General features: G+C 40.4%; 1 protein-coding gene across 1 annotated transcript in view; it reads right to left on the bottom strand.

The window, feature by feature from the left end:
- LOC149249418 (peroxidase 12-like) overlaps positions 1–12,399 on the bottom strand; it is a 112,030-nt gene that overhangs the window by 31,278 nt on the left and 68,353 nt on the right. The window lies entirely within an intron of this gene.

Raw genomic sequence — 12,399 nt, 5'->3', positions numbered from 1 at the left:
AGGGTTCAACCATCTTTTCAATTTTAAAGGGTCAGAAAAGAGCTAAAAGTGGACCTCCCCCATTTTATTTTCTTTAAAAAGTCAAAAGGGAAAAATACTCGACGATATTTTCATTTCTTACGAGTAAGAAAAGAGCTTAAAGGTGACTCATCTTGGAGGAACGAGTGGTATAAAGGGTAGCAAATAGTTTCCGAAAATGGTGGAAGTACTTAAAACATGTAATGGTCAAGAGGATGGCTAATAAAACCACTCATCGCTACAGTCTCTCAGGAAAGGAAAAACAACCAAGTGAAAGCATATGATCGGCCAAAGAGATGGTGGTGATGGAATGAAACAACCAAGGCTCATCTAGAAGAACTTAGCAGATAAAAACGCAATCGCAAGATGTAAACCGAGCATGGGTTCATTTTGACATAAGCTTGAACCATGGATAACTCTGCTTGGATTCGGTTTCATGTTTACACAAGCTTGAAATGAAAAACTATGCTTGCTATAAGTTTGTATGCCCCAGAATAATGATTCAATTGAGGTACATGCCCCCCAAGCTTCACTTCAATCAACTAGGTGGACGAAATGAAAGTTCACTTCTGAGATCTTGGAAAGACTTGACTGGGATTTTACGAGATCTTAATCAAAGACTCGATTCGGAAAAGGGAGTTGTTTCATTTTTTAACGAGGTTGATATAGGAACAAACTATCCTCAAACATCTTGATTCATTTTTTAACGAGCTTGCTGCAATACAAGGAACTATGCTCATCCCTTGTTCATTTGTTAACGAGGTTGACACAAGACAAGGAACCATCCTCATGACCCCATGCTTCATTTTTTAACAAGGTTGACACAAGACCAAGAACTGTTCTCATGTATCTGTTCATGAAACATACGAGAACATGGCTCCCAAGAGGTCTTCACTAGATGGAAGAACCACACTTTGGGAGGAATACATGTCATTTGGTACCAAATATAGATCGGGTCCCAATTCCCCAAGTACATAATGTACTATACCATCTGTGTGATCATCAATAGACGTGGAGATGGAACAGGTAGCCACATAATTTACCTGTGGCAAGGAAGGTGCTGCTTGCAAACAAGAGCCAATAGGGGAGGATGGTTGTAAAAGAGGTTCCTGGTGACCAATGAATGACAGTTGATCAATAGTCACAATTCTCCCTTCGTGTAGAAAACAAACCACACGGAAAAGCGAAGAAACAAGAGCTCCCATGATATAAACATAGTCACGTCCAAGGAGAAGATTGAAATCTAAGGGACCTTGGACTACCATCATGTCTATATAGACAGTATTTCCTCCCAAAGTAATAGGTAACTTCAGAAGGATCCCTAAGGGTTGACTGGTTCCTCCGTTGAAAGCCAACAGATTCTGGGTGACAGGCACAAGCTGTGGGGAACCCAAAGCTTGCCAAGTAGTAGAAGACATGATGCTAACAGACACACCTTAATCTAATATAGTGCCAGGTACTACCATATTATAGGCTTGTACTGTAATCTGGAAAGGCACATAAGATGGGAAGCGGAAAGTAGTCAATGGACCCCAATCGAAAGAGATGACAAAACTACTTGGTGGGGGTATCATATGATTTCCCCCATGTTGTATAGGAATATGAGAAGGACTCTCCTGAAGAACCAGTATGGGAGGGTCACTCTTCGATTCATGAGAATCTGAGGAGACGAGAAGAACATGAGCAGTATGATCACTACTCTCTTCCGGAACAGAGTGAGCAACTGGTGGCGAAACCAAGTCAACACTCTTTTTGACCAATGGTTGGTCAGGAATAGACACAAGAGAGTCTCACTTAGGAAGAACAACACGGGCAGGATATGAATCTAAGTCAATCTCTTTACGAACCGAGAGAGGGTCAAAAGAAAGCTTGTGATAACCAACAGGAAGTTGGGGTTGAGGAGCTGCAAGGATTTCCAAAACTTTGGAAGCTTTATCCATAAGAGGACAAAGGTGAAGAAGATTCTCTCTTTCACATAACCTACAGTGGAATCTAATCTTCCCTTTCTTCTTACCATCGCTAATCGAGGGTGCAACATCGACATGATCTCTAGAGGTCGATGGCGATGGTCGATCCATATTTTGAGACCATACCTCTAAGACTTTGGGGATGCCAAGATAGTCTCAAAGGAGATGGTCACCCTTACATAGCCTGTAAGGGAATTTGACCTTTCATGGAGGATCAGAAGGTTTTTCTACAGGAGGTGCATTTGGAGTAATAGCCGCACGGTTGGCCTCTCACTTATCTGACTTATTCTTCTTCGTCTTCTTCTTCTTATTCTTAGCCTCCTGGTTACTTGATTTGAAACTTTCACAAGGCGAAGTAGAAGAGGAAGAGGAAGAAACAGGGGAAGAAGGGGAGAGGTCAACCTTAGAGTCAAAATGATGTGATTCAAATGAAGGAGATGGCGGGGCAGGAGTTGGGACACTCGGGATCGCCGAGGTCGAAAATAACGACACAGGTAAACCAATGGTTAACATAGGGAGGGACAACGTTGCCATATAAGGAGCACCAGCATTTCCAAAATAAGGAAAAGGGCCAGGATTCCCATTCGAGGGGATCCCTTGACTGGTAGACTCTGGGAATGTTGCCACTGGAATTGACTTTTAAATAAACACTAAGGAAGATAACTTTAACTAGGAATATTTTGTGGGCAGTTAATTTTAAGACACTGAAACAAAACTTTGCCTTTTCATATTTTAAGGGTTGAGAAAAGGACAAAAGGTGACTCTATCGCTTTTGGATTTAACGAGCTCGAAAGGACAAGTTCTCGATGATATTTTCAAATTTAAAGAGTTAGTAAAGATCAAAAATGACTACTCAGGGTACTTAAGGCATAAAGGATTACCAGGTAACCGTGAATTGCATAATACCTCCTGACAAACTGAGAAGTATGGGCATGCAATACCCACGAATGCTGTGTTCAGTGTATCACGTTTACAAGGCGTCAGACTCGACTTCCTATGGATAAAGGATTGCAGCCTAGTGGGGTCTCCCATTATATACTCAACGGTACGGGGAGCACAAATCCGTACTAGCACTGTCTAGTGCCGAAGCGAACAATAGCTACTAGGTTTTAAGATGTCAGAACACGTCTCTAGCCTAGACCTCTAAATATGAGCATTAAGTTTCAATTCTTCCTTAGGTTAATTCAGTAAATTTTAACGGTTGATCTTGAATTAGGTCTCAATTACAAGGCCCTACCACAGTCATATGAAAAAATTCCTACATGCAGCTATATGAGAAAAGAGATCTTTGTCTTCGATGAAAGTTAACACTAATTGAGGGATAGAGAGCAAACAATCAATGCAACAACGAAAGAATGAAAACTTTCACTAATACGTGTCCTAAATGCACGTAATCTTCCCTTAACAACAAAATAAGTTCCATTTCATTTCCAATGCTTATGATGATGCAATTCTAGCTTCTTAACGATGCCACTATTGCAATATTTTTGCTTAAGTGAACTAGAATGATGTTCCTCTTTTCATAAAATGCAAAATGAATCTTTCACATAAATCACTTTAATGAAAACTTTCACAATTCCAAACAAACAAGCATCAATCAAATCCAAAGCATTATAAATGAAACTAAAAGAAATTTCTTCCTTGAATCGAACAAACCAAAGACATTAATGCTTCAATGGACAAACCAACCAATGTAATATATGCTTGGAAAGAGAAAAGAGACACTCAAAATAAGATAAAAAATGAGACTCTTTCACTCATTCAATTGAAAAAAAAGTGTCCTAGTCACTTTTGGGAGGAAGATGAGAGTTTGAGGGTCAAGACACACTGGCACTAGAATGGGAGAAATTCTGATTTTTTCTTAACTCAGAGACCGTCGCTACTGAACAGTACTACAACTATCACCGATTGGCACGACCGGCACGACTGACCAGTACTAAAACTAGCGTTGATGGCTTATTGGCGCGGCTGCCTAACTGACAACTAGCACTAATCGAGGGATTGAAGGAAAAAATATAAAAGAACTTCACACAGGGCCATACTTAATGCATTAGAGGGTAGGCTAAACCAAGCAAGCACACAAACCAAGCTAAATGAAGCTCTCTGGTCAGGGAGAAGATGGTCTAAAAGGCTTACGGTGTCAAAACACAAGAGAAAAACACACTGGCCAAGATTGGGGTCAAGACCTAATCCTCACTTACAAGCATCGATGTGACTGCCTAAGTGAAAACAAGCACTAGAGGTTGGTCGGCACGATTGTTCCTCCGCAATTCGCACTGGTCAGCGTGATTATCAGCGGATTAAATGCGCTGGCTAAGGTAACTAAGGAAAGAAAAATAAAAAATCAAAATAGGGACCAGATCTCCTACAATGAGCTTTAGACTTAGGCCAGTAAGTAGGATAAAAGAAACAAAACCAAATGGAAAACGTGAAACTAGAAAAGTTCTCACGAAATCATGAAATCTGAAACAAACAAAATATGGGATCTCCCCAGTGGAGTTGCCAATTTGTGGTGAAGTAAAATTATAAGTGCACACATGAACGGATTCCTCTAGCCCGATAATGTGTCTAGCCACAACAAATACGGTCTATGGAAGATTTCGTTAGGTTAGAATCAATCAAGAGGGCTTACCTCTTGGTTGTTTATCCTGTTTGATGATGTCCTCGCTTGCTCGCTCTAGCAATCTCTCACTTCCTTCTTCGAGCTCCTGAAACAAGTAAACAACAACAACACGCAAACATAATAATAGACAAATTGTAATTCAACCTACTTAATGAGTCAAGAAGCATTAAGACATGGATATGTAATATTACAAAACATGTAGGAAATCAATCGATAGTTGCATATATTAATATCAAAGAGAGATTACAACCATTCGTCTTGACATCACAGTCTTCCTCTAACAAGACTGGGTTCCCACACACTTCTATTAGAATTCCATGATGGCTTCAAACAATAATAGTTCAAAGGCTCTTCCCTTTAGACTTCACTCCAAACCAAAAAAACTTCTCCCTCGCACAACTAGATGGCTACAACTAGTAATAGCTTGCTTGTCTAATCAAAATAGTATACCCACACTCAGCCAAAACTCTAACTAGCTTATGCTTGGGAAGAAGGGAGGTTTATATAGAAAATATGGATGAGAGATGGATCCTCATCTCATGGGAGAAGGACTTATCTCTTGAGGTAGTTCCATCATTATAGGGGAAAGGAGCCCAAACTATCATCCTCGGCCCCATCCGGCCAAACCATTTACCAGGCTTCCATTACGGAGCTTCTAGAGTTGGAAGCTTTGGCTCTAATTTAAAAAACCTTCCATAACAAGACTAGCATGACTGGAACATAGCTCAATTGCACTGATCGGCATGAGGAATAGTGCTAATATCTGCACATCTGTGTGGGGAAGACAAAGGTCATTGGCACTGGTCTTGTAAACTGGGCAAAATAGAAGTTTCATGAGAAATGGTGCAAAAGGGAAATGATCTGCTCATGGAGAGGGACATAATGGGAGTTTCTCCATGAAGGCAAAGCATACGGGTTTCACTGTAGAGGTCCTCCAGGATCAAGGAATGGGGAGTATAGTGATAGTGACAAAATTCTATGTAACAGTCCATGATATACTAGATAGAGCTAATGCTAAGTACAAGAAATGCCATGATCAACATCAGGTTCTGCACAAGTTCTAGGTGGGCGACAAATTTTGGCTACATTTGTAGAAGGAGCACCTTGCTGGACCCCACCACAAGCTTTTCCCACTCCAATATGGGCCATATACCATCACCAAGGTTGTGGGGGAAAATTCCTTCGAGCTATGCATTTCACCGTCCCTTGGTCTGCACCTAGTGTTCAATGTAGACTGCCTTCGACCATACTTTCCACCCTTGCTAGACACATCCGACATTACAGGACAACTCACACCAACAAATTTGAACCAGGATTACATGGAACAGGCTAAAGCTGATCAAATCATGGATACACACACAAAAAATAGACAACAACGGATCCATCTATATCGATTTGTTAAATCAGGCCAACTCCTTCACCAGGGCAAGTGGTTCACTAGGGACCAGGTTCAACAAAAATTTCCTCACCTCATGGAGGCTTTGCATGCAATGGGGACCATTGATTCCTAAGGGAGGAGGAATGATCCAGGTGGATATCGGTGGCCACCCACATATTCCACCTAGACCTTCAATCGGTTTTATCTATTTCCTTGTTTATTTCATCATTTATTATTTTTAGCAGTTTTTTAGGTCCTTAAGTTCTGAAGTAGTTTTGACCCCATCAACAACGTTTTTTTGAGGTCCGCTGCAGGCCCGTATTCATAGGAAGGGGTATGTCGCAAATCTGGTAGTACTCAGAGAGACCTTTCCAATAAGTATCATATGCACCAAACAAAGATAATATGACCAAGTTATGGCCCCGTGAAGTTGGCTTCCCAACAGGACCCACAAACGCTTGGTGTTACATCTCCTGGAGTTAGGGTTTTGGTTGTTTAGGGTTTTCTCTTGTTGTTTAATAATAAATAGGCCCTTGAGCTTCATTTTAACACGGTTCAGAGGCATGTAGCCACCACATCTCTTCTCAGAGATAAGCTAGCTTCGCTTGAGCTAGTTTATTTCCATTTTGTTTGTAAGCATCGTTCAATATTTTTCTATTAATGTAATGAATTGTTATTTATGTTGCATCTCTGTATTTATGGTTATATCTATAATTTGTTGCATTCCTATTTAAGTTCAAATCAATCTGTCTATGCCTCCTGAGCACTATAGATCTGAGTCTTGCTACCCTGGTGTTGAAAATAATTGAGAGGGGGGGTGAATCAGTATTAGCAAGTCAATTATTTTTCATTTCACAATCAGATTTGTATATGCTACTGCAATTAGTGAAAGCTATGTATATACACAATTGTAGTTAACGAAACTAGCGTATAGCTTGCAGACTTATAATTTAATTTATTCTTTAGATGTTGATCATTAATCTGTGCATCAGAACCATATATACAGTAATCAGGTACAGTAAAACAGAGCAGATAGTCACACACAAGAACACAAGATATAAGGTGGAAACCCAATGTGGTTGAAAACCACCTGTTGCAATTCATCTCTATCTTCTTTTAATAAGAAACTTCTTTTTACAATGTTTCTATATTAGTGTAGACTTATACCAGTACGTAGGCTTCTACCTGTAGAAGGCTACAACCTTCTCTCATTCTCCAGATTCTCCTGGAAGAGAGCTACAACCCCCTTAGCTCTTGTACTAGCTGATGTGCTAGTACATAGGTGCTGGCCTATAGAAGGCTACAACCTTCTCTTTTCTTCTAGGGACCACGTTTCATAAATTTTCAGACTGGATCCATCAATAGCATCAATCAAACATCAAAATATATCTGCATCAATCAATCTCCCTTGCACTAACCAAAACTAAATCAAACAATCACTTCTCTGAATGTTGTAACCAGAATACATTAATAGTAACCAGAAACCAATCCCGAACCCAGAACACTACAATGACGTTGCCCTTCATCAGAATACTTATCTCTTCCTCCTATCTGGTGGTGGGTTTCAGGCGGTGCTCGGTCTGCTCAACCCTGTAAGAAAGTATAAGGAATCCAATCCTAGCCCACACCCGACCACAAAAAGGAAACATAAAATGCATGCAGGGAAAAGCATGCCCTCTTGATGTGAGAGGAGAGGCCAGTCAACACAAAGAGAATAGAGAATATTGTGTTGAAATATGGCATAAGAATATTCCAATTTAATTTGTCCTTGAATTAAATTGTGAATTAAAATCAAATTTAGTCTTAACAGCTACTTGGAAATAATTAATTAATTTATTTTAAATTAATTAGTTGGAGAAATTCAAGTTAGAAGTATTTCTGAAGTCATGCAAGAGTTATCCCTTAAATTAAGGAGATAAGATTGAGTTATATTTGAGTTGTAATTAGTTAACTAAGTTTACTGAGTTAAGTCCAGTTAAATTAGTTCCAAACTATTTGAGGAACTTGTTAAAAATAGCAAGAAGAAATGCTAAATATAGAAGTGCTAAAAATAGCATTGCTATAAATAGCATTTCAGGATACATTCCAATTTTAGTTAGTCCCTAAACTAAAATTGAGAATTAAAGTTTGAATTTGATCTTAGCAGCTGTTTGAAAAATAATTAATTAATTCATCTTGAGTTAATTAGTTGGAGAAAATCAAACATGAAGTCTATGTGAAGACATGCAACAATTTTCCCTTTGATTGAGGGCGTTATCCCTTAATTAAAGTGATCAGGAAGAGTTGTACCTTGAGTTGTAATTAGTTAGCTCAGTTAACTGAGTTAAGTCTAGTTAGATTAGTTCCAATAGTTTGTGGCACTGATTGTGAGTTTAGTTAGTTAATGCATGCATGCATGTAACTATTGCACTTCAGATAATTGAATATTCTCTCATAAATAACTCATGCATGTTAGTTCAGTCAGAGGCCCAGTTGAGATTAGATGATGGGACAGTGTACTATCAGTTGAAGGAATATTCCATTGAGGATATCTCTTGCATGCAGAAGGAATTCATTCCTTGGAGATTGTGCAGTTATTTTTGAGTTTGGTGAGTTGTGTGAGAGGTGAATTCACACAGGTGGCAGCCAAAGGACCCATGAGAAACTACATAAGGAAATAAGAGGCTTGGAGGATTGAAGGAAGGCATATGTGTTGTCTATTCTGTCTATGAGCAGCATTGAGGGATTGTACTGAGAGCTGGATAGCTTAAGAGCTAAAGCTTTGTGTATTCCTGAGATATTTCCACTTGTATGATAATAAAGATAGCGGGGTTTTTAGCTAAGGCTTTCCCCAGAGTATTCTTCTTTGTTTCATGTGTCTTCTTCTTTGTTATATGTTTTCTATTTGATCTTGTCAAAATCGATTAAGCTTCCACAAAATTTTGATAGTAGAAGTAGATCAAGTATTTTGCTTTAGTACATTGCATAATCAGTTTAATCTACAATGAGAATTTCTACATGGTATCAGAGCAAAGGTGATCAAAGCGAAGAACAATATACAAACAAGGGAGAAGTTCAAATTTTAAAGTTCCTGATTATAGAATTCAAATTCTTATCACATCTCAAATTTCACCAATGACATTCAACGGTTTGAGATTTGAGTTTGCCCTTGATGGCAACTCGAATTATATAGCCTGGAAGGATCACATGAAATCTGTATTAGAGGAAAATGGTTTGAAGGACTTCATTGATCAAGAAGTCCCCAAGCCAGCAGCTGCTAATGCCCAAGAATTGGTGGAATGGAAGAAATGTGTGGCTAGAGAGAGGAGAATTCTTCTGGGGGGAGTTCGAGACCACATTGTCTCGAGTCTCCATGGGAATGAGACACCATTTTCAATGTGGAAAACATTCAAGGATCTATATCAGACCAACAACGATCAAAGGAAGCTGGCCCTGAAAGACAAGCTTTGGAAAATCAAGTGTGAAAAGGGTGACACGATCTCTACATATCTGAACAAGCTCACCACGTGCAGGGATGAGCTTGGAAGTGTAGGGATCACGACAGTTGATGATGACATGGTGAGTCTTGCTCTCCTTGGTCTTCCTAAGAGCTGGCATAGCTACCAAGACTCGGTAAATGGAAGAGAGAAATTGCCAGATTGGGAACGACTTTGGTCGGATCTGATGCAGGAGGAGATAAGAAGAAGTACCATAGATGGATCTTCATCAAAGCAAGATGATGAAGAAAATCTAGCCTTAGTGAGCAAGGTGAGGAAAGGGAAAGGGAAGGCGTCCCATTCCAAATCCAGTTCTTCCCATGGTGGGAAGAATATTGACAAATCAAAAGTGAGATTCTTTCATTGTCATGACATGGGCCATTATGCTACGAATTGTCCACAGAAGAAATCCAAGAAGGGATCCTCGAAGGGATCAGATGTTGAGGCACTAGCCTCATAGTTCGAATTGGATTTCACCCTCATCGCATGTATGTTTTCATTGATGGTGGGGTGTGTTTGGTACATAGACAATGGAGCTTCATTCTACATGACCGGCTACAAGTATCTTTTCAGTACCTTGGAGGAGAAGGACCTCAAGATGCGCATCAAGATGGGTGATGATGGAAAGTACCATGTTTCAGGTGAAGGTACGGTTGTGTTTTAGAGGGAGCATGGAGCTCCTCTCACCCTAACTGATGTAAAGTATGTGCCTAGTTTGAAGAAGAATCTTGTGTTCATCGCTATGCTGGAAGACAAAGACTATGATGTAGTATTTAGCAAATGAAAGGCATTCCTGAGGCATATCGACATTGGACAAACCAAAAGGATTTGGATTCGAGTAAAGAATCTCTACAAGATGGAGGTAGACGACTGTGCTGCATTGAGTTCCAAAGCAGAGTTGGTGCAGAGCCAAGATGTTGGCGAGCTATGGCATAGAATATTGGGCCACTTGCACCATGGGGCCTTGAAGATCATGAAATAGATCTCTACTCGACTTCCCAAGGGAAAACTAGAGCAAATGGATACATGCAAAAGTTTTACCTTGGGTAAGTATGAAAAATCTTCCTTTTAGGATCGAGACAGTAGAGCTGGAGCAATCCTAGAGCGAGTTCATACAGATGTGTGTGGACTATTCTCTACAGCCTCCACCGCTAAACAAAGGTACTATGTTATTTTTATTGATGATTTTTCTCGTAGATGTTGGATCTACTTTATGCAGAAGAAGGATCAAACCTTCTCAAGGTTTTGTGAGTTCAAAGCCTTGGCAGAGAAAGAATCTGGAAAGAAAATAAGGGCCTTGCGAAGTAGTATGTCTCCCAATAGTTTAAGGACTTCTGCATAGCAGAAGGAATTAAACGGGAGTTGACAGCACCCCATAACCCACAGCAGAATGGGGTGGCCAAAAGGAAGAACAGATTGATTGTGGGAGCAGCTTGAGCGATATTGCATGACCGAAGCCTACCATTTCATTTGTGGGCTGAGGCATGCAACACAACAATATACTTGCAGAATAGAAGTCCACATCATATATTGGGGATGAAGACACTAATGGAGGCCTTCTCCGGGAAGAGACCATATGTGAGTCACTTCAGGATATTTGGATCATCAGTTTATTGCCATGTGACCAAAGATTCCTGAAAGAAGCTAGATCCAACAGCTTAGTTGGGGATACTTACGGGGTACACTAATACACCACACAACTATCAGGTGTTCTTGCCTATCAGTCGGAGGATAGTGGTATGCAGAGATTTGAAGTTCAATGAGAAGAAAGCCATGCGAGTGTCACTTGAGAGGGAGCTCGAGTTGCATGCAGAGGAGAAACTTTTAGTTCCTAAGGAGGAGGAGCCTTATACTGATGCAGAGCAGCCGCATGTAGAGGATCCTGGAGTGGAGACATCCACTCATGCAGAGTCTTCCAGAGATGGGTGGAAATTCTCAAGAGAAGCTAACAAATTGGTGATTCATGGGAAAGAGAATGTGGGACAACCATCCTCTCAGCGCAGAGAGAAGAGATCATCCAAGCGGTACACTAGTTACATGGCCCTGGTTGGGGAGCATGTAGAGACCGAACTTTCTTCATTCGAGGAAGCAATGCAACAACTAGTCTGGGTTGATGCAATGGTGGAGGAGTATGACTCCATCATTCATAACTGTGTTTGGGATGTTGTCCCAAGACCAGAGGATAAGTCAGTGGTGAGTTCCCGATGGCTTTACAAGGTAAAGCAAGCAGCTGATGGTAGTGTTGAGAAACATAAGACAAGGTTTGTTTCCCGTGTTTTCTCATAGGGTGAGGGGATCAAATATGATGAGACTTTTGCTCCTATAGCAAGGTACTCATCTATCAGATCGATGTTGGCACTATCAGCATAGATGGGTTGGAAGATCCATCAGATGGATGTGAACACTGTGTTCCTCAATGGCAAGATTGAGGAAGAGGTGTACATAGAGCAACAGGAAGGATTTGAGACCTTCAATTGTGATTCGCATGTGTTTCAACTCAAGAGAGCTTTGTATGGGTTGAAGCAAGCATCTCGTGCTTGGTACACTAGGATCAACAACTATTTCACTGGGTTGGGCTTCACAAAGAGTGAAGTAGATGCGAACCTTTACCACATCATGGTAGAAGTTAAGCCATTGATAATTGTTCTTTATGTTGATGATCTGATATTGATAGGTGATGATCAGTTGATCCGATCTTGCAAGGAGGACCTTGCAAGAGAGTTCAAGATGAAAGACATTGGTCTTATGCACTACTTTCTAGGCATGGAAGTGTGGCAGAAGGATGGGGAAGTGTTTTTGTCTCAAGGCAAGTATGCCAATGAGATACTGATGCGATTCCACAAGGAGAAGTGCAGGGAAAATTTTAAGAAGCCCCCCTAAATTTACATGTATAATAAATGGGCGAATCTCCATGGTATATAGGAAAAATGGAAGGCG

The sequence above is a fragment of the Pinus tabuliformis genome, chromosome 7, assembly GCF_031772625.1.
Source record: "Pinus tabuliformis cultivar Carrire ecotype Pingquan chromosome 7, CPIR1, whole genome shotgun sequence".
Lineage (NCBI taxonomy): Eukaryota > Viridiplantae > Streptophyta > Pinopsida > Pinales > Pinaceae > Pinus > Pinus tabuliformis.
Note: the sequence above shows the minus strand (reverse complement) of the source record. Positions and strands in the feature narration are given on the sequence as shown.